Source organism: Alexandromys fortis, unplaced genomic scaffold, assembly GCF_014885135.2.
Source record: "Alexandromys fortis isolate MF-2015 unplaced genomic scaffold, M_Fortis_MF-2015_v1.1 scaffold_88, whole genome shotgun sequence".
Lineage (NCBI taxonomy): Eukaryota > Metazoa > Chordata > Mammalia > Rodentia > Cricetidae > Alexandromys > Alexandromys fortis.
The window spans coordinates 5,072,517-5,092,617 of record NW_026067961.1 but is presented as its reverse complement, the minus strand read 5'-3'; the positions used below and the strand labels follow the sequence as shown (position 1 = coordinate 5,092,617).

Sequence of the window (20,101 nt, the reverse complement as noted above, 5' to 3'; positions counted from 1 at the left end):
AACGAGGCTTGGTACATTTGTCAGTTCCTCTTGGGGCAGCAGAGCCAAAGTGTTGGCTTTAGTTGAGGCTTTGTAAAGTGTTCTTTGGAAGGCAGGCACACCCTGAGTGAGGTCTGAGACCTGTGGGGCTACACCCAGCAGCAGGCAGCTGCCTCCCGTTGCCAGGGCTCTATGGATTCCATCAGTGCTCCTCTCTGCAACTTCCTCATCCTCTGCTATCTTAGGAAAATGGGGTCTGCTTTTCCGGTTTGAGTCTTACAGTTTGGAACCCACCCTGCATCCCAGTGGCAAACCCTGCGTGTGTCTACAGCTTCCCCACTGGGTGCTCACTGTTTCTCTTCTACTGTGACTCTCAAAGCCTCCCCTTCCGTGGCCAGCTCAGAAGCACATGCTCAGAACCCAGGAGTCAGATGCCCAGATGGCTTCATTGCAGACGCTGTGTCTGTGACCTTCCACCCAGCCGGGGCTGTGTGTCCAGATGCTCCCATTGACTTGCCAGGCATAGGGGCCAGAGGACAAACGGGAAGAGAAGCAAAATCTGCCTGCTCAGGCCTCTTGGTCTTGGGTAACAAGGAAATTGTCAATGATGCTACCAGCCCCAGTGCCCCCGCCCCCGGCTATGCCCATCAGCACCCTGGTGAATCCATGAGATGTACCCATGCCTGTAACAAACCAGCAGTACCCAAGAACCCAGGCATTCTTATTGAAGGCTAGGAGCAGAGTCTGGGGGAGGAACCCGGCATAGCTAACAGTGGCTCGGTGCTCCTGGAGGCAGCTGCCTCTGCCTTTTCGCCATGGACAGCTCCAAGTCCTGTGGATTCCAGTGTTTGGGGTAGGTGGAGTCAACCCACATAGGGAAGGTGAAACTGCTCTCTTCAAATAGAGAAAGAGATAAAGAAGACCTGAGATCTGGCCTTGACCATGGCCAGGCACTGCTCCAGCCCCCTCCTGCCCCCCCCCCCCCCCCCGACCAACTGGACAGGCGGGCTGAGGTGTGAACACTGGGGATTTTCCTTCCTCTCCCTCCTTCCCCCTTTCCCTTTGTTCTGTTCTTTCTCTGCCAGCTTTTGGGTTAGCTTCTAGATGACTCATGGGAGGTGTTCTAGGGCCCGCTTCCCTGGGCAAAGAAGCAATGGGGGAAGGGACAAGGGACAGGTGAGTGCACACCTCTGGAGGGGCCCAGGGAGCTCCTGGCAGCAGGCCCAGCTCCTAGCAGCTGTGCCAGGCCTGAGGGGGCAGTGAGCTGAGCAGGTCAGACAGGTGGAGCCTGCCGGCCTGGCTGCCCATCCCCAGCAGCCCAGGGCCTCTGCTGGCTTACTGAAGAGAGAACTACCCTTTTCTTTCCTCTGCCTTAGCTCCCTGGCCCCTTCAGGAACCATTTATAGCATCTGAACAGGATGTTGGGGGGGGGGGGGATGGACCATGAATTTGCTTGGAGAGACGCTGGTTGAGTTCAAGTGTGGACAGTGGTCTCGGCCTTGGAGAGGCACTTCTGGTTTCCAGGCCCTCGGTTCTGATGCAGATGTCACAAGGAGCCCGAATGTTGAGTGACAAATTGAGGCCACAGGTCTGGAAGCCTTAGGGAGAGTCTCTGGGAGAGAACTCATGGGCGTGTTATTGGGTGGTGTGGCCTTTTCCTTCTGTGGGGGCTGCCTCTGCTCAGAGCCAGTACCTGGCTTTGTGGGGTGACCCTCTTGGGTTCCTGTGGGGGGAAGGGCTAGACTTCCTCAAACACAAACATAAATTACAGACCCTTACTGGGGTGGATCCTCCTTTGCCATTGTTTCAGGTGGTGGTATCCCCTCTTCTGTGACTCCACTCTCTCCTCGCTGAAGGCCGAACCTCAGCCGATCCTGCTTCTCCAGACAGTGTCTGGTGATGTCCGGCTGAGGATGGGGGTGGGGGTTAGCTTCAATAGAAAGCTAGCCCCTGGTGCCTCCCCCCAGGAGCAATGGCCGTGTCTCCTGGGAATCCTGCACTGGGACTGTGTTGATGGTCTCTCAGCGGCTCACATCCTCTTTGCCAGTCTTGTGGGGCATCCGCAGGCCAAGCTGTGAGGGAGAACAGCCTCTTTGATGTAATATGTAACACTAAAAACAGGCGTTGGGCTTTGTGTTGTTATTTGATGAGTTGCCATTTTTCTAAATTCTTTTGAGGACAGGGTCCTACTTTGTAGCTCAGGCTGGTTTGGAACTCACTCAGTAGCCTAGGCTAGCCTTGAGCTTGTGATAGCCTTCCTGTCTCAGTCTCCCAGGAGTCCGAATCAGAGGTGTGCAGAACTGTCAGCGCGTGCAGAGATGATCACACCTTTCCGAGCATAGTCATGCTGTAGACAGGGACAGCGGCGGGTTTTGTGTTTTGTTTTGTTCTGCTAGCCGAGCTCTCTGTGATGAAGCTTTGCTGACCAAGTGGTCTATCTTGTTAGGTTTGGGGTTTTTTTTGAAGTGGGGTTCAAACTGGTCGATCCTCCTGCTTTAGCCTCCAAAATAGCTGCATGGCAAGTAGGCAGGTGTCATCATTGTCCTCGCTATAAACCAGTCTCTCTCTCACCCCCCACCCCCCACCGAAGGCCTCAGAAGTGCTAGCTCAGTCACTGAACCACACTCCCAGCCTACACATGAATTTCATAAAACGAGGCCCAAAAGTAGGGCAACTTTGTGATGGCTTCCTCGAGACATCTTCAGTTCCATCCTCTACTCCTGCCGGCCCCACCTCGCCCAGGTCTGTTTTCTCTCTGTCGATAGGTCTCTCTTTCCCCAAAGTCCAAAGACTTTTCATACATCTCCTTGGCTAGAATTACATTTCACAGGTGCTCCCACAGTTCTCTGACTAGTGTGAGTGCGGGTACAGAGGCAGTCGAGAAGGTGCGGATCTGCCAGGGCTTCGGCTACTGGTGGTTGTAAACTGCTTGACATCAGAGCTGGGAACCGAACTTGGGTCCTCTAAGAAGAGCAGCAAATGCCCTTAACCACTGAGCCCTTGCATTTTGTTTTTTAATTAGCTGTTTAGGTCTTTGCTCAGGACACATTGTCCCTATGTGTCTTTCTGTTCTATTCTCATTCTCTCCCCTCCCCAGCTCCCCCAGCTCTTGGTTTCCCTCCCTTCCCCAGCCAGCCCCTTCTGCTTTCCTGCATTGCGTGCTCCATGGCTACCTCTATTTCTCCCTTAAGATCTCTTCCTCCCTTACGATCCCCTTCCCAGCTTTGGGGACCCCCTCCCCCAACACACACAGACAGACAGATAGATGTATTTTAAAGATAGGTTCTACACCTACAAAGCATACAGGGCTTGTCTGTGTCTGGCTGGTCTTGCTTACTGATTTTCAGTTGCATCCCTATTCCTGCCAACGTCATGATTTCGTCTTTCCTGATGGCTGCACGAAATCATTCTGTAAAGCCAGGTGTAGGCCAGCACCTTTAATCCAGGACTCGGGAGGTAGGCAGGAGGAGCTGCGACTCTGATCTCTCTGGTTTCTTTTTCCATCTTTCTCTTTCTTTCCTTTCTTCTCTTCTCTCTCTCTCTCTCTCTCTCTCTCTCTCTCTCTCTCTCTTTCTTATTATTATTCTTTGGTCTTCCAAGACAGGGTTTCTCTGTATAGCCTTGGCTGTCCTGGAACTCACTCTGTAGACCACATTTTCTTTATCCATTTATTTCTCTCTGCATGGACATCTATTCTGGCCCCTCTGCCCACTGTGAATGGGCAGGAATGACCGTGGATGTGCAAATGTCTCTCTGGTAGGGTACAGTCCTTTGGGCAATACCCTCTGGGTATGGATCTGGGTCACATGGACCTCTATTTTTAGCTTTTTGAGGAACCTCCATACTGATTTCCATAGTGTCAGCTCCCTCTTCATATGATATTCAAGCAGCATGGCCTATTCTTACTCTTCCACTGTGCAGAGAGACCTTTCCCTCTTCCTCTCCTTTCTCCTCCTCCCTCCTTTCCTTTGCTTCTGCTTTCCCTTTGAACAACCATCCAGTGTTGGCTGCTTAGTACTCCGCCTCTAAGACCCAGCAAGGGCTGAGGCTGGAGAGCTGGCTCAGTGGTTAAGAGCTCTTGTTGCTCTTGCACAGGACCTGGATTTGGTTCCCAAAACCCATATGGCAGCTTACAGCGATCTGTAAGTCCAGTTCCAGAGAGTCCAGGTCTTCTGGGCTCCCCAGAACTGCACGGACATGGTACACATACGTGCATGCAGGCAAAACACTCAATGCGCTAAAATGTTTGGAAAAGAGTCAGTAAAGGGAAACACAAAATCCTAAAGACTAAGGAGGTTGGCAACTGAGTGCCCAGCTCCCGTAGAGCAGGGGCCACAAGCTGATGGCTAGCAGCCCCAAAAGCCAGGAAGTCGTCTGCCATTTACCAGGGCCTGCCGTAGGGACCAGCGGAGTGGCAAGCATTCACCACCTTGCTCTTTTCTCCTGGGAAGCACAGACAGCTGTGCCTCCTTTGGGCAGCAGGCAATGGTGCCTCCTCAGAGGGCTCATTCCAGAGAGCAAACCTGAGGATATTTGTTGTTTCCATATGGGTCTCCTGGCCTGCCTGGAGCTCCCTGTGTAGCCCAGGTGTCCATGAACTTGCCTTGATCACCCTGCTCCCCAACCCCCGTCCTGAGTGCTGTCTCTATATGCACGGGTGTAGGGTCATTCACTGGAGCACAGGCAACCTCTCAAGGAACTGTATCCCTGAAGGACCTGATACCCCACCCCGCATCCTCAGGAGCCCCCCATTGCCAATAACTCATCAGCTGGGGGGGTCTTCATGAGCCCCTCCCCCGTCCATGCTGGGTTTTGGGTGGCTATCCTTGAACAGGACTTGTGAATGTAGTCACAGCCACTGAGTTCGTTTGTGTGTGCAATGACCCTGTTATGTCCTGCAGACACCATTTCGCCACCTCCGACTCTTACAGTCTTCTTGCCCCACCCCCTTCTGCGATGATCCCTGAGCCTGTGACATGGATGTCACGTTTAAGAGTTGAATACCCCACAACCTTATTCTCTGCACAGGGTCCAGTCATGTGTCTCTGTGTTAATTTCCATCGACTACAAAAAGCAGATTCTCTGATGGAGGTTGAAAGATTCACTAATCTGGGCCTTTTTTGTTTACAGTGCTGGTGATGAACCCCAAGGTTTCAAACCTGCCAAACAAGGGCTCCACCAACACATCGACTGCCCTGGCCCAGTCACTGGCTCTGAAGGCGGCCCGAAGGTCCTGGTCAATTTTTTGTGTAACTGAAGGCTGGAGCCCCAGGTGATCCACTCTAACGCTGGCCTAGGAGTGACTGTGGAGGACTCCAGCTTCCTGAGTCACGGCCTTGAAGTAAGGGTATCTTCTACCCTCTGACTGTGGGCTGGGCGTCATCTAATCGGTTAAGGAGTATATGAGGTTTCCCTGGAGAAGAATCACTTCCCATTGACCCCAGGTCAGCTCTTCAGGCCTGACCAGCCACACTGGTTATTTGGGTTTGGTTGGGGGAAGGTTGCTATTGTTTTGCGTTTGTTTGTTTGATTTTGGAGGGTAGGGGTGGGTAAGGTGGGATGGGTTCATGCACATGCCATAGCGTGTGTGTGTGTGTGTGTGTGTGTGTGTATGTGTGTGTGTGTGTGTGTGTGTGTGTGTAGGTCAGAGGACAGCTTACAGATGGGTTCTGGGAATCAAACTCAGGTCTTCATGTTTGGTATGAGTGCCCTTACCCCGCTGACCTATCTCACTGGCCCTGGTTAATGTGTATAAGTGCATCACCTGATAGATGTACGCTGTGTGTGTGCCTGGTGCCCCCAGAGGCCAGAAGAGGGCATCAGACTCCCTGTACCGCAGTCACAGATGGCTATGAGCTGCCACGTCGGGGCTCAAAGCTGAACCCAGGTCCTCTGCAAGAGCAGCAGGTGCTCTTAACCACCGAGCCTCCTGTTTGTGTTTCCTTTAGTCTGGCTGTATTGCCCAGACTGGTGTCGAACTCCTGAACTCAAAGGAACTTCCTGACTCAGCCTCCTAGAGGAAGCAGAAAGGAGTCTGACACCTGGTGCTGCTCGCCCTCAGGCTGAACTCAGACTAGTCAGTGTGTCCTGTGTGTGTGCTGGGACAGGGAGGAACTAGTACACCCTGCTGCTCAGCCTCCCCTTGCCCCCTGTGGCTGCATGCTGACTTCAAAGTGCTGGGGGAGCCTGTTGTGCTTTGCAGGATCTATTGCACACAGCTTTCTCCACAGCCTCCCCATCCATCCTCCTGCAACTTTGGGCCTGTTGGCGGATCTTCACTACCTGCCTCCTGTCCGCGGGTCCTCACTCCGTGCCGCCGTCCACAGACCACCAGCCTGGCCGGCCGGCTGTGAGTGCTTCTTTGGCAGTGTCTTAGCTGGTTGTTGTGAGTAATAGCGAAGGAAGCAATCAGCAAGTATACTGCCCTAGAAGTGCTGCGCGTTATCGGCCGAGAAGGAAGAAGGAGGTGAGAGAGGCCCAGATCTTCGAGAGGCGCCAGGACTTTGGAAGCCGGTGGGTAAGGGCGCTGAGGGGGGCTGGCTTCAGCACCCCAGGAGAAGCATGTTTAGGGATGTTGAGTGGCAGGAGGCGGCACAGGGACTGGGGTGTAAGCCATTTCTGGCTGAGAGACACTTGCATGCAGAGGTAAGAATTACAGCATTTATGGGGCATGTGTATTGTATGTTTATCCTCCTAGCCAAGCAGCTGCCATCTTGGGGAATTCAGCTGCACCCCCTTGCAAAAGGATTATTCCAGCTGGGCTTGTTGACTGTCTGCACTTCCACAGCTGAGGAGGGTCACAAGACCCTCACCTGGGTATCCACCTGCTCCCTTCCACCTGCTCTATGCAACTCCATGTTGGGTACACATGGCCTCAGGAAGGGGCTAGGCTCTATAGGCTGGGGAAGACTAGGGGAGCAGGCGGCCATTTGTGTGGCTACAGGGAAGTCCTCATCCCTGCTCGGGAAAGACTTCCCACCTGTGGCCTGTTGGGGAGACAACCCACACTTAGTGTCAGCGTCAGCAGCAGCAGTAGCGCCATCACCTGTCGCCAGGAGCCTTTCCTCCATCAGCTGTTCCTTCCACACGTGCACCCCTTAAAGGTGCTTGCTCTCTCTGTCTCTTTCTTCTCTTGCCTCTTGCTTTTCTTGTTTCTTGTTCCTCTTCCCTCTTCTCTACCTGCCTGTCTGCCTCACTCATGAGGTCCCCACTCCAACACAGCCTTTCGCTCTCCCCCTCCCCCAATAAACCTCTTGTACTAACTCTGTTGCACTTGGCGTGTTTGCTTAATTTGCTTACCTTGGTGAGGGCCTACCAAAAGGTACGCCATTTTTTTTTTTTTTTTTAGTTTTTCGAGACAGAGTTTCTCTGTAGCTTTGGAGCCTGTCCTGGCACTAGCTCTTGTAGACCAGGCTGGCCTCAAACTCACAGAGATCCGCCTGCCTCTGCCTTCCGAGTGCTGGGATTAAAGGCATGCGGCCACCACCGCCCGGCGTGCCATTTCTTTCTTGATCATTACACACACCCCTGTAAGTCTCCCCTCATCTATGTACCCAATGAACCTATTGGTTCCCAGAGTCAACGCTGGCACAGTCGTGCCTCAGTTTATCTCTGTGAGACCTTAGGAGGTGGGGGTAGATGTTTGCAGTAATAGACTAACCATGAAGTCCATGCTGAGGGTCTGCTGTGATCTGATATTTTTTTTCTTATTTTTTTTAATATTTATTATGTATACAATATTCTTTCTGCGTGTATGCCTGCAGACCAGAAGAGGGCACCAGACCTCATTACAGATGGTTGTGAGCCGCCATGTGGTTGCCGGGAATTGAACTCAGGACCTTTGGAAGAGCAGGCAATGCTCTTAACCACTGAGCCATCTCTCCAGCCCCTGTGATCTGATCTTACAGAGCATCCCAGAGCGTCTAAACAGGAAGGGTGGCTAAGGATGTGGGTCACAGTGCGGGACTGAGTATAGAACCTAAGCCTCCAGCTGTGTCCCTGGAGATGTCCGGGGCTCAGATCTGCCCTGCTGAATGAACCCACGTGGTCTCCTCTCATGGGCGTGCATATTCAAGATGCATCTCAGAAAACCTCCTTGAGTCAGGTGGCATGGCCTAGGCCGGCAATCCCAGCTTTTCTCTCAGAAGAGAAATCACTAGTTTAAGGTCAGCCTAAACTAGTGTGAAACCCTCAAAAATAAAAGGGGGGGGGTACCTGGTGCAAGTTTTTCTTTGCTGATGGCCTTGAGGCCCCTGGGGTAACCTCTGCCATTTGGGGTCTAACCTTAGACTGGACACCCTCTGAAGACAGCTACCCCTCTCATCTCTGTCTTTCTCTTATGTGTGTATGGGGAGGTGAGCATGTGCCGTGGCTCCTGGGTGGAGGTCAGAGGGTGGCTATATGAACAACGTAAGTTTTCTCCTTTCTCCTTTAGGTGGGTTCCAGACCAGTCGGCAGGCTGGTCAGGCTTGTGTGGCAAGAACCTTTACCCACCAAACCATCCCCCGTGGCTCTCTGGTTTCTAGAGGCAGGTCTCACTGCGTACCCCAAACCAACCCCATGGCTCTCTGGTTCTAAAGTTAGGCTGCAACTTGTCATGCAGACCAGGCTGGCCTCAAACTTGAAGCAATCCTCCTGTCTCAGCCTCCTGAGTGCTAGGATTGCAGGCACAGGTCATCAAGTGGGAGGTGTGCAGCCACACTCTTCGGCAAGCCCCTCTCCACAGGAATTGTTCTTGTCCCTAAAGAGACCTTTAGAGAGAGCGCCTTTGTAATGAGGCCTCTGGGTGGACAGTGCCCACCCCACCACACACGCCCTTAGCTCCCCAGCACTGGGGAACCAGGCGCGGGCTGAAGTGGGCCCTGCTGAAATGCCAGGAATGCCAGGCAATGAGGATGATGCTCGGAGTCCTCCAGGAGGAGGTTAGCCTGCAGCCACACAGGAAAGAGCCTCCGAGCACAAACTTCACATTTTTGCAGTTTTCCCGCAGAAGTCAAGAATGTCTGACCTCCCCCCTCCCCGCTGCCCAGCAATGGACTGGCCCAGGAACTTGTAAATTAAAGGGACCACACTCTAGTTTCTGGTGTGTATTATCTTGAATTCAAGTGAGGTCATTTTCAAGAAACTTTTTTTTCCAACCCAGCTTGGCTTTTATCTGTCAATAGAACAATAAGAAAAATTGTCCTTTTTAGGGAGAATTCACCTGTAAAAAAATGTCTGGATTGTTGGCCACCTTGACGTGAGCCTTTAATCACAGCCTCTGGGGGCAGAAGCAGGTGGATCTCTGTAAGTTCAAGGCCTGTCTGAACTGTGTATTGGAGCTCCAGGCCTGCCCGAGCTACAGAGTGAGACTCTGTCTAAATAAATAGGAAAGTTTCTTAAATGTCTAGATAATAAATTCAGAAATGGTAGCTTGGTGGGGCGGTTCATACCAGTAATTCCAACACTTGAGGGGGTGGAGGCAGGAGGCCAACTCAGAAAACAGGAAAAGTGGACCTGGGTAGTGGCTCCGTGGTTACTGTTTGTCCTGAGCACTTGGGTTCAATTGCCAGCACCCACATGGTGGTTCATCCGACACCCTCTTCTGGCCTCCATGAATATTGCATGCATGTGTGCAGGAAAAAACTCATGCACATAAAATCATAAAGTAGTCATTAAAAAGTTTTTTTTTAAAAAAATAACAGAAAAGTAATCTGCCAGTGTTAGTTTATTTAGTGCTGGTGTCGAGTCCAGGGCCTCGGTCGTGCTAAGTAGCTCTGCACCTTTCTGTGCAAAGTTCCCAGCCCCTGTACAGCATCTTTTTATTATTTTATTTATTTCTTTTTGGTGCCTGGAGGGAGGGAGCATTTTGAGACATAGTTGGTGCTGGTGTAAGAAGGTCACACTAGAGGAAGCTGGGCAGAAGGCAAGTGTGCAGTTCTGTTCTTTCTTTGTTCTAAGAGTATTCCAAAATAAAATGTTTATTAAAAGAAAACATAAGTATCTGTGCATTTGTGAACATACATATTTATACTTGAATACATCAAGATCCCTTGGGTTCTTAAAAAATTCCCCGTCTTTAGATCTCTTGAGTTTGAGGCCAGCCTGGTCTACAAAGTGAGTTCCAGGCCAGAGAAGGTTCTTTGGTGCTAGAGAGATGGCTCAGCAGTTAAGAGCACTGGCTGCTCTTCCAGAGGACAGGGGTTCAATTCCAGCATCCACATGGAAGCTCAGAACTGTCTGTAACTCCAGTTCCAGATCTGACACCCTTACACAGATATACACGCAGGCAAAACACCAATGCACATAAATAATTAAAAAAAAAATATACTCCAGGTGGTTGTGCACGCCTTTAATCCTAGCACTCAGGAGGCAGAGACAGGCGGATCTCTGTGAGTTAGAGACCACCCTGATCTTCAGAGTGAGTTCCAGGATAGGCTCCAAACCTACACAGAGAAACCCTATCTCGAAAAAAAAAAAAAAAAAAGGAAAAAGGAAAAAAAATTACTCCTTAAAAAAGTCCTTTAATATAAATTAAACAAGTAATTTTTTTTAAGGCAAAAACAAAACAAAGCAGAACAGCAGTTAAATAGAAGCCTGCCCCAATGACCTCATTTTAATCTAATCACCTCTTGAGAAGCTCCAGTCACACGGGGAGGCAGAAGTCAGCATCTCAGCTATGGCTTAGAGAGCAGCGTGTTGAAGACAAGCCCCGTCCACACAAAATCTTTCTGGACACTTTATAGACTAGTTAGAATATCTCCACAGTATGCTCCCGGTCTGAGGCCAGATGCCAACCCAGGGCCTGTCTCCTACTCCAGGAAGAGGCCTTGGTGAGTCTGCGACACAGACAATGGTGGGTTCCAAGGGCATGAGGCTGCCGAAATTCATCCTGGCCTTCTATGCCACCGGAAGAGAGCCTGGAGAGCGCTTTCTCATTCCTGAGGGGCGGAGCAAGAGGAAATGAATGGGCAGCGGAGGATTCCGGTCAGACAAGGGCAATGGGCAGGCTTGGATGCAGAGGGAGACTTTGGGATCACGCTGGGACCCTTGTGTGGAGGTCTGGGAGGCCGGACCAGGCTTAGGATGCGCGCTGTCGGATCCTGAGCCTACGGGACCCTGGACAGCAGGAGTGCTCAGCACGCAGGGTGTAGATTGGTTCTCGGCTCCTTGGGGCTCATATGCTTTGTACATGCGTGAAATTCCCATAACATCTATTTTTACAAAATGAAAAAAATGATCCAGGCGCCCAGCTCTCCTCCCCGCCCCCCAGGAGGGTAGTGATCGGTGTCCTCTGACATGGGGGAAGCGTCGCCACCTGCTGGTCACCAGAGGACATTGCCAGCACAAAAGAGACCTAGCCTTGGCACCCAGCAAGGGTTACTAGCGCCATGCTCCTTCCTAGGGCTGCACCGAGGGAAGGGAAGCAGGTCCCTCACAGCAAGATCCCTTTTTCTTTTTTTTCTACTCTCCTCTCTCGGCCGGGCAGTGGTGGCACACGCCTTTAATCCCAGCACTCGGGAGGCAGAGGGAGGTGGATCTCTGTGAGTTCGAGACCAGCCTGCTCTACAAGAGCTAGTTCCAGGACAGGAACCAAAAGCTACGGAGAAACCCTGTCTCGAAAAATCCAAAAAAAGAAAAGAAAAATCTACTCTCCTCTCCTTCTCCCTCTCTGTCCCCTCTCCCTCTCTTAGACAGGGTCTCACTATGTGGCTTTAGCTGACTTGGAACTCTCTGTGTATACCACTTTAATCCCAGTACTTGGGAGGCAGAGGCAGGTAGGTCTCTGTGAGTTCAAGGCCGACCTGGTCTATAGAGCAATTTTTAGGACAGGCTCCAAAGCTACAGAGAACCCTGTCTCAAAAAAACTAAAAGCAAAAGAAAGCAAGGAAAAAAAAAAAACCCAGGTTCTCACTATGGAACCCTCTCTGGCCTCAATATCATGATTCTTCTGCTTCAGTCTCCTGCGTATTAGAATTACAGACACCCACTACCATGTCAAACTTCAAAGTAATAATATTTTCTCTCTCTCCCCCCTCCCTCTCTCCCTCTCTCCCGAGATGGGATCTCAATATGTCCCCTTAGCTGACCTGGGACTCCTTGCTCTCCTGGTCCTCCTCCCATCACCTCCCAAGTTCTAGGACCACAGGCCTTTGCCATTGCACCTGGCCAGAGCCAACTCACACCCTTGGCTTTATTTCACGCCCCTCTGCTGGCCTAGCAAATCCCATGGGCCCTTGAAACCAGTGTCAGGTACACAGGAAGCCAGGTGTGGTGGTGCAGTCCTGTGGGAGCCTGAGGCCACAGCACTGCAAGTTCAGGGTCATTCCAAGCAATTTAGTGAGACTCTATTTTAAGATTTATAATATGTTACAGAACCTGTGGAATGGGATGGCCCGTGTGGTGGAGGGACAAAGCAGACTCCCAAGACATGTTCTCTGACCTCCATGTGCACACACAATTGCATACATACACATACACAAATTAATAAATAAATTCATGGTGGTACATGTCTTTAATCCCAGCACTCAAAGGCAGAGGCAGGCAGGTCTCTCTAAGTTCCTGGCTGCCTAAGGCCACATAGTGAGACCCTGTGTCAAAATCAACCGCAAACCAAAACAACAAAACCCCAAGATGATAGATGAAGATAAAAATAAGAAAAGAAATATATTGCACACTTTGTCCTTTGGCTAAGACCAAGGGTAAAAGAAAAGGTAAAAATGGTTGGCTAGGCCGTGGAGGGCTTGCTTAATACAGGCGAGGCTCTGTTTGGTTGGTTTTAAGATGAAGTATTACTGTGTAGCCCAGGCTGGCTTGAATCTCAGGGATTAATTCTTGCCTCATTCTCCTGGGTAGCTGGATCTCCAGAGATGCACCACTGTGCAGAGAGGACCACTTTTTCTCCATAATTATTAAGCCGGGTGGTGGTGGCACACACCTTTAATCCCAGCCCCTGGTCTACAAAGTGAGTTCCCAAGAAAGGCTCCAAAGCTACACAGACCTTGTCTTGAAAAACCAAAAAAGAAAAATCAAAACAAATGAAAACTCCCACAAACAAAACATGATCTTGTCATACATTATAATATTGTTTGGCCACAAAAGGGCACAAGATTCTGACACCCTGTCTAAGAGAGGGAGATTCTGACACATGCCACAGCAGGGATGAGCCTGAAGACCTGGAGTGATGAAGAAAGCCAGAGGTCACAGGGCAGATGTTACAGAAAGTTGAGCAGGGGAGGGATGGTGGAGCGCTATTGCTTAAGGCCCATAAAACTTCTGTTGGGAGTGATGAAAGCATTTTGGAAATAGATGGTGGTGATCGTTGCCCAACCCTGACTGCCACTGCACGGAACGCTGCTGCGCTGTGTGCTCAAGAATCGTTTTATTAAAGAACGGGGAGGGTGTGACGGTGCACACGCTTAATCTCAGTGCTTGGAAGGTAGGGGCACAGAGGTTAGAAGAGAGCATTGGATCCCCTGGAACTGAACACCAAGTGGCGGTGGTTATGAATTGCCATGTGGGTGCTGGGAACTGAACTCAGGTCCTCTTCGAGAGCAAGCACTCTTAACCACCGAGGCATAGCTCCAGCCCTTTACAGACCGTCCTGATGCCGGCTGTTCACTGCCAGAGCTCTAGCTGAGAAGGGAGGTCCCCCACCCCCTTCATTCTCCCCACTCCTGTCTCCCCAGCACTCCATACCCCTCCCCTGAGGAGCTGCAGACACCGCCCCTTTGGCTTATCTACTAGAACTCTAATGTTTCTGACCTGTTAAACCTGCTCTCTTGAACTGGGCATTTGGCAAACCCTGCAATCCTAACATTTAATCCCAGACATCTAGAACCTTCTCCCTTCAAGCATCCCGGGCTTATACTCACAAATGATCCTTATAAATCTTATCACCTCCCACATTCATGCTTGACTGAATAATCAGGATTGCAGGCTTGGGGCGGGTTGGATCTCTAAAATCCTGCCCACCAAACGTGGACAGCACAGAGGGGTGGGGCCAGAGCTGGAGTCTTCCTCCACACACATAAACACGTTTCTTCGGCTACCTACTGACTGTATCTTAAGGTGGTTTTACCTGGAAGAACGAGACCCTGAATAGAGGAGCAATGTTCCCCTTAGGTGGCTTGGCTGATTTTTAATTTGGCCGGCTCTCCTTGGCCTACATTGAGACAGTGGCAACTCCCTGGGAGGACCAGGGTCTATGTTCTGGGGGTGGTATACACCCTGACCTCCCATCAGCCTCTGGCTGCTGCTCCTTGAAGACCAGGGCCCCCAGTTCCAGAAATGCAATGGCCAGGGTTGGCATCTGTGCTGGGGATGCTGGAGGCAGAGGAGAGGGCAGGAGGCTGTAGGTCCTGTTTCCTCTTCCTGAGGTGAGGCACGGGGGTAGAGGCAAAGAAACAACTGCTTTTGCTCAGCGTAGGGCCTGTGTCCTGCTCACCTTCAAATAGGGAAGTGGGACAGGTGGCCATGGTGGCTTTTTCCAGGAGCACAAGGAAAGTCCCTCTCTGTTCTGGTTTTGAGAACCACACACGTGGCCTGTTGTATCAGAACAGGCCTCAGAAAAGTCACTCAGCTCCTCCGACTTAGAGGTCCTGAGCGCTCTCTCTCTCTCTCTCTCTCTCTCTCTCTCTCTCTCTCTCTCTCTCACACACACACACACACACACACACACTCATGATACACACATGCGCACGCACACACACACACACCCTGCTGCACTGGAGGCAGAGACTACTGAGCCCCTTCTTGGGATGAGATGTGTGAGAAAGTGCAAAGGGAAGCTGGCCTCCTTCTGGGGCAGCTGGCCTCAGTGATAGGGCTTCTCTGGGTCTGGGACTCCAGCCCTCAAGCCAGACAATGGGATCCAAGGAGCTGGTGAGAGGATGTGGTAGGATATTGGTCGTGGCCCCTGAGGACACTGGAGGCAGAGCAATGGACAGCTGTCTGCTGGCTCAGCACAGCCACTGGAGAAACACCTCGGGGTCAAGTCTGAGTGTCTCCATGACAAGAGAAGGTAGGGTCTGATAAACTGACCAGAAGTAAGTCCCCCAACACGGTGACAGTGAGCCCGCCCACCAAGGATTGGGACTGCGGAAGCAGCTGCAAGTCTGTGGCTTCTCCTAGTATGCTATTCTGGAACCACAGCCCCTGCAGAGGAGAAGCAGAACCTCAGGAGCACGGGTCGTTAGTTCCTGGCTCTCAGGCGGAGGCCACACTCATGGCTTACCATCACCCAGCAAGCTGGGAGCCAGGATCCTCGCTGGACGTAAGCACCAGTGAGTCTGAAAGGAGATTTGGCTTCAAGCTCAGCAGATGAAAGCCACACAGTGGCACATCTCAGCAATTTTCCCTACGAAGAGAGTGGTTGGCCTGCTCTTTCCCGAGACAATCAAGCAGCCTCCTGATCCAAAGGGCCAGCTGCGTCCTCAAGGTATCACTTGAGGTGCTTACACCCCCATAACCCAGGAAGGATGCAGCCAGCACGGATTGATCTCCTGCCCTCCCTAGTGCCATGGCACAGTACTGGTTGCAAAACTATTCACACCACTAAAAACAGCAACGACAACGACTAAGGGGATTCAACGATTCAACAGCAACTCCTAGCCAGATTCTGTGATTCTGTGACAAGGAACGTTCATGGGGGAGGGGGGGTTAGGGGACTTTTGAACAATTCAGAGTGACTGGGAAGGACAGCAGCTGTTCTTGGGCTCTCTGCAGAGCAAGCTCCATAAATAGGTTTGCTGACACTACTAAAAATTGCTTTTAGTAACTTTTTTGCATTCTGAAAGAATATACGCTCATTCTCTCTTAAAGTAGCTAAACTTTGGAAACAACCCAAATGTCCTAAACCAACTGTATATCATTTGTCTTAGTCAGGGTTTCTGTTGCTGTGAAGAGACACCACGACCATGGCAACTTATACAAAGAAAATATTTAATTAGGGCGGTGTAAGCACAGTTTCAGAGGTTTAGTCCGTTATCATGGCGGGGAGCATGGCTGCGTGCAGGCAGATGTGGTGCAGGCTACATCTTGATATGCAGGCCACCGGAAGTCGACTGTCACACTGGGCAGTATCCTGAGCATAGGAAACTTCACAGCCTGTCCCGACAGGGACGCTCTTCCTCCAAGGCCATATCCCTTCCAACAAAGTCACACCTCCTAATAGTGCCACTCCCTATGAGATTATGAGGACCAATTACATTCAAACTACCACCAGCCTCTCCTGGGCTCCCTTCACGGTGTCCACCCTCGGCTTCTCAGCCTGACCCGTTTCATCAACTGCTGCTGAGGCCGCACAATCACCATCGGTCTCCCCTGGCCTCTCACAGTGCCAAGCCTTAGCTGCTCTCCATGACCTCCTCATGCGTTCAAAACCAGTACCACCTGGGGGGCTCTTACACTACCACATCTGGCTGCCAGCTCAAGTTATAGCCTAGGCTGCATTTAGAACACTTTCTGAGTTCTGACCCTGAGGAGACAGCTCCCAGAAGAGTTCACCTCCGTGATGCTGGTCTCTTCTTAATCATGGCTAATTTCTTAGCTCCAGCTAACTAGCGTCAATTGTCCCAGCAAGTTGAAGCAAAGTAATATCACAAATATTAAATCAAATAAGGTAAAGAGCTATATTTGCCATAAACAAATAAATAAGAAAATATTTTATCTTAGTGGTTCTGTTCTCCTGTCAATCACAGCTGATTCCTCAGCTCCAGCTGACAAGACACTACAGATTTTTGCACAGATAACCCGGTAGAGTCTTTGCTTCCCTGGGAGACTTCACAAGCAGGCTTCCATTGGCTGCACTGCTCTCAAAGTTCTTATCTCCCAAGCTCCTACAGAACAGCCCGCTGAGCTCTCCACACTCAGTGGCTCTTCTAGCCCAAAGTTCCATGATCCTCCCCGAGACAACATGATCGGGTCTGTCACAGCAATCCCCCACTTTCCTGTACCAATTTCTGCCCTAGTTCGGGTTACTATTTCTGCAGTGAAACACCATGACTAGAGAAGGGTTCTTTTCAGTTTGTACTTCCATCACTGAGGGAAGTCAGGAAGGGAACTCGAACAGAGCTGGAACCTGGGGGCAGCAGCCTGGAGGCAGGAGCTGATGCAGAGGCCATAGAGGGGTGCTGCTTACTGGCTTGCCTCCCATGGTCTGCTCAGCCTGCTTTCTTAGAGCACCCAGGACCATCAGCCCAGGGATGGCATCACTCACAGTGAGCTGGGCCCTCCCCCATCAATCACTATTTAAGAAAATGCCTTACAGCTGGATCTTAGGGGGCATTTTTTCTCAATTGGCATCTCCTCCTCAGATGACTCTATTGTGCCAAGCTGACATAAAATTAGCCCGTATGCTAAATAAATAGATGGCTTTTTTTTTTTTTTTTTTTTTTTTTAAAGAAAGGGCTCCGTGATGCAAATCTGAAATCTTAGCATCCAGAAGGAGGAGAAGAAACTCCAGGTCAGATGTCTTCCAGGCCAGCCTGAGCTGCACACGGACCTCTCCAAAACAATATACTGTCCCTGTCCCTCCGCACTGGTGGTGAAGGCCAAGTGAACACTTTGGACAGAGATCATGCTTTCCTCACAAAGGCAAATGCAGCTCTTTACCTTACCACCCGGCAATTCCACGCCGAGGTACACGCCCAAGAGAACCGAAAACATCTGTCCACATAGCATTTCCACCTGAGTTTCACAGCCGCTTATTCGTCCCAGCCAGATGTTCCCATCCGCCGGTGACTGGATCCACAGGAGAATGTGATTGCCCACAGTAAGGAAAGGGCACATCACGGGGAAGGAATCTTGGTGATTGCCCACAGGAAGAAAGGAATGCAGACACGTTATGGAGAAGGAATCTTGCAAACACACCAAGGGAAAGACGGCAGACACCGAAGACCATCCCCTATACCTTCCCCCTCATAGGAGATACCCAGAGTAGATAAATCCAGACTATGATGAAAATCAGTGGTTGCCCAATTTCACAAGAACTTTAAAGTGGCCATTTAGTAGGGTTTTTTTTTTTTTTTTTTTTTTTTTTTGATTTTCAAGACAGGTTTCTCTGTAGCTTTTGGTTCCTGTCCTGGAACTCACAGAGATCCACCTGCCTCTGCCTCCCAAGTGCTGAGATTAAAGGCATGCGCCACCACCGCCCAGCCATTTAGTAGTTTTGAATATCAATAGAGAATAATTTCTTGGCTTTCCAAATATTTACCGTAAAATTCTTTTTATTGAAAATAGATTTTTCTCCTACAATAATCCTGTTTCCTTTCCCTCTACGTCCAGCTCCGCTTACCTCCCCTTCCCTCCAGATCCATTCCCTTTCTGTCCCTCCTTAGAAGAGAACAGGATTTGTACTGTGGTTTTTGTTGATTTGTTTTTGTTTATTGAGACATGGCTTAACAGTCCTAGCTGTCCTGGAACTAGCTCTTGTAGACCAGGCTGGCCTTGAACTCACAGAGACCCACCTATCTCTGCCTCCCGAGTGCTGGGATTAAAGGATTAAAGGCGTGCACTACCACCACCTGGCTGTTCTGTGTATTCTGTGTGTATGAGAGTGTGCCTGCCTGTGTGCATGCATGTGTACCCTGTGTGTGCAGTGCTGGAGGAGTCCAGAAGAGGGCATCCAATCCTCAGGAACTGGAGCTACAGGTGGCTGTGAGGCATATGTGTGTCCTGGGTCCTGAACTCAAGCCCTCTGCAGGAGCACAGGTGCTCTTAACTGGGCATCAATCTTTGTAGCCCAAGTCCTTGAGGGTGAGCAAATGCTGTAGAACAAGATAATTACTGTGGTTGCACAAACTTGCAAATGTACTAAAACCCAGTGACTTTTAGACTTAGGACAATTACAAATGCAGACTTTTAAAAAATGATTTTTATTACTTTTAATTATGTGGGTGTGTGAGTACAGTGCCTCAGAGACCACGGACATGGGATGCGCTCAGAACTGGACTATGCGTGGTTGTGAGCCACCTACCTGGGAGCTGGTAATGAAAACTGGGTCCTCTATAGAGAATTTCCATCCCTGAAAAATACAAAATGTTCCAACAGGAAAAGGAAGGACTCTGCAAACTGGGAACTGATATTTCATTTATTTTTTTTTCACTTTTACATTTTTTTAGATTAGAGTACATTTTTTATGTGTCCAGCAGGGGTGGGGAGAAGTGGTACCAGGCCGACTTACATGACTCGATCTCTCTTTCCAAGTGGGTCCCGAGAATCAAACTCCGATTGTTGGTCTTGCTTTGCTAGGGCCATTACTCAAAGTCATCTCACAGGTGCTAGTGTTTCATTTCTTAAAAATCTCACCTCTGGAGGGAGAGAAGGCCACTTGCTGTTCTTCCACAGGACTGGGTTCAATTCCAGCACCCACATGGTGTAAGGGGTATGACGCCCTCTTCCGGCCTCTGTAGGCACGTGGTACGCAGACATCCATGGAGGCAAACTATCCGTTCAAGTAAAATAATAAAATGTATTTTTAAATCGCACCAAATAAGCCATAGAGAATAATTAGGAAATGAAAGTATACAGTTCAGTAGGCGAACACTTTATTGGGATGTGTGAAGCCCTGCGTTCCATTCTCAACTCCACAAAAACAATACGTTCATTATAACAAAAGTCAGAAACTTCTCCAAATCACCACCTCAGATCTTGGGAACACTTCAAGTAACCCAGGCTTCAGGAATGTGGGTCACGCTCTGGACCTGTTTTTGCCACCATCGGAAAGAATGTCTCCAACAACCGCGCCTCCCCGCCCCAACACACACGTAAGTTGGCCTGGCTGATCCCGAGGAAAGTAACTTTAGCCCTAAAAAATGTCCTTCTCCCCTCCGCGCCAGAACGGGATGTCCTAGCCTGTTGCTAGCCTTCTAGAGTAGCTTCGGGAGGCGGAAGGCAGAGACGAGGACCAGGACCGGGAGTAACTGGGGTGAAGAGAGGTGTAGGGGCGCAGAGGCGTGGGGAAGCACGTGAGCGTGGTGCTGAATGAGCATCAGGGGTGGAGCAGTTCGCGAGTGGGGGTCACGGGAGGAGCTTGGAAGAGACTGGGCGGTGCCCTGGAGCCACGGGGCGGAGCGCTGGAGCTCCGGAGCGCGGTGTGTTAGTGCGCAGGGGTGGAGCGCGGGCGAGAGCGCTCAGCGTTACA

The 20,101-nt window shown here is 50.6% G+C and overlaps 1 long non-coding RNA gene across 3 annotated transcripts in view; it reads left to right on the top strand.

Annotated features, from left to right (window-relative positions):
* LOC126508258 (uncharacterized) overlaps nt 1-19,981 on the top strand; it is a 35,699-nt gene extending 15,718 nt beyond the window's left edge. For 2 of the 3 annotated variants that reach the window (XR_007593757.1, XR_007593759.1), the window contains exons 2-3: nt 5,110-5,423; nt 19,606-19,981. This is a non-coding gene — a long non-coding RNA (uncharacterized lncRNA). The remainder of the gene's footprint in view (nt 1-5,109; nt 5,424-19,605) is intronic. The other variant, XR_007593758.1, reaches the window with a different exon arrangement.
* Nucleotides 19,982-20,101: the final 120 nt, after the last annotated feature.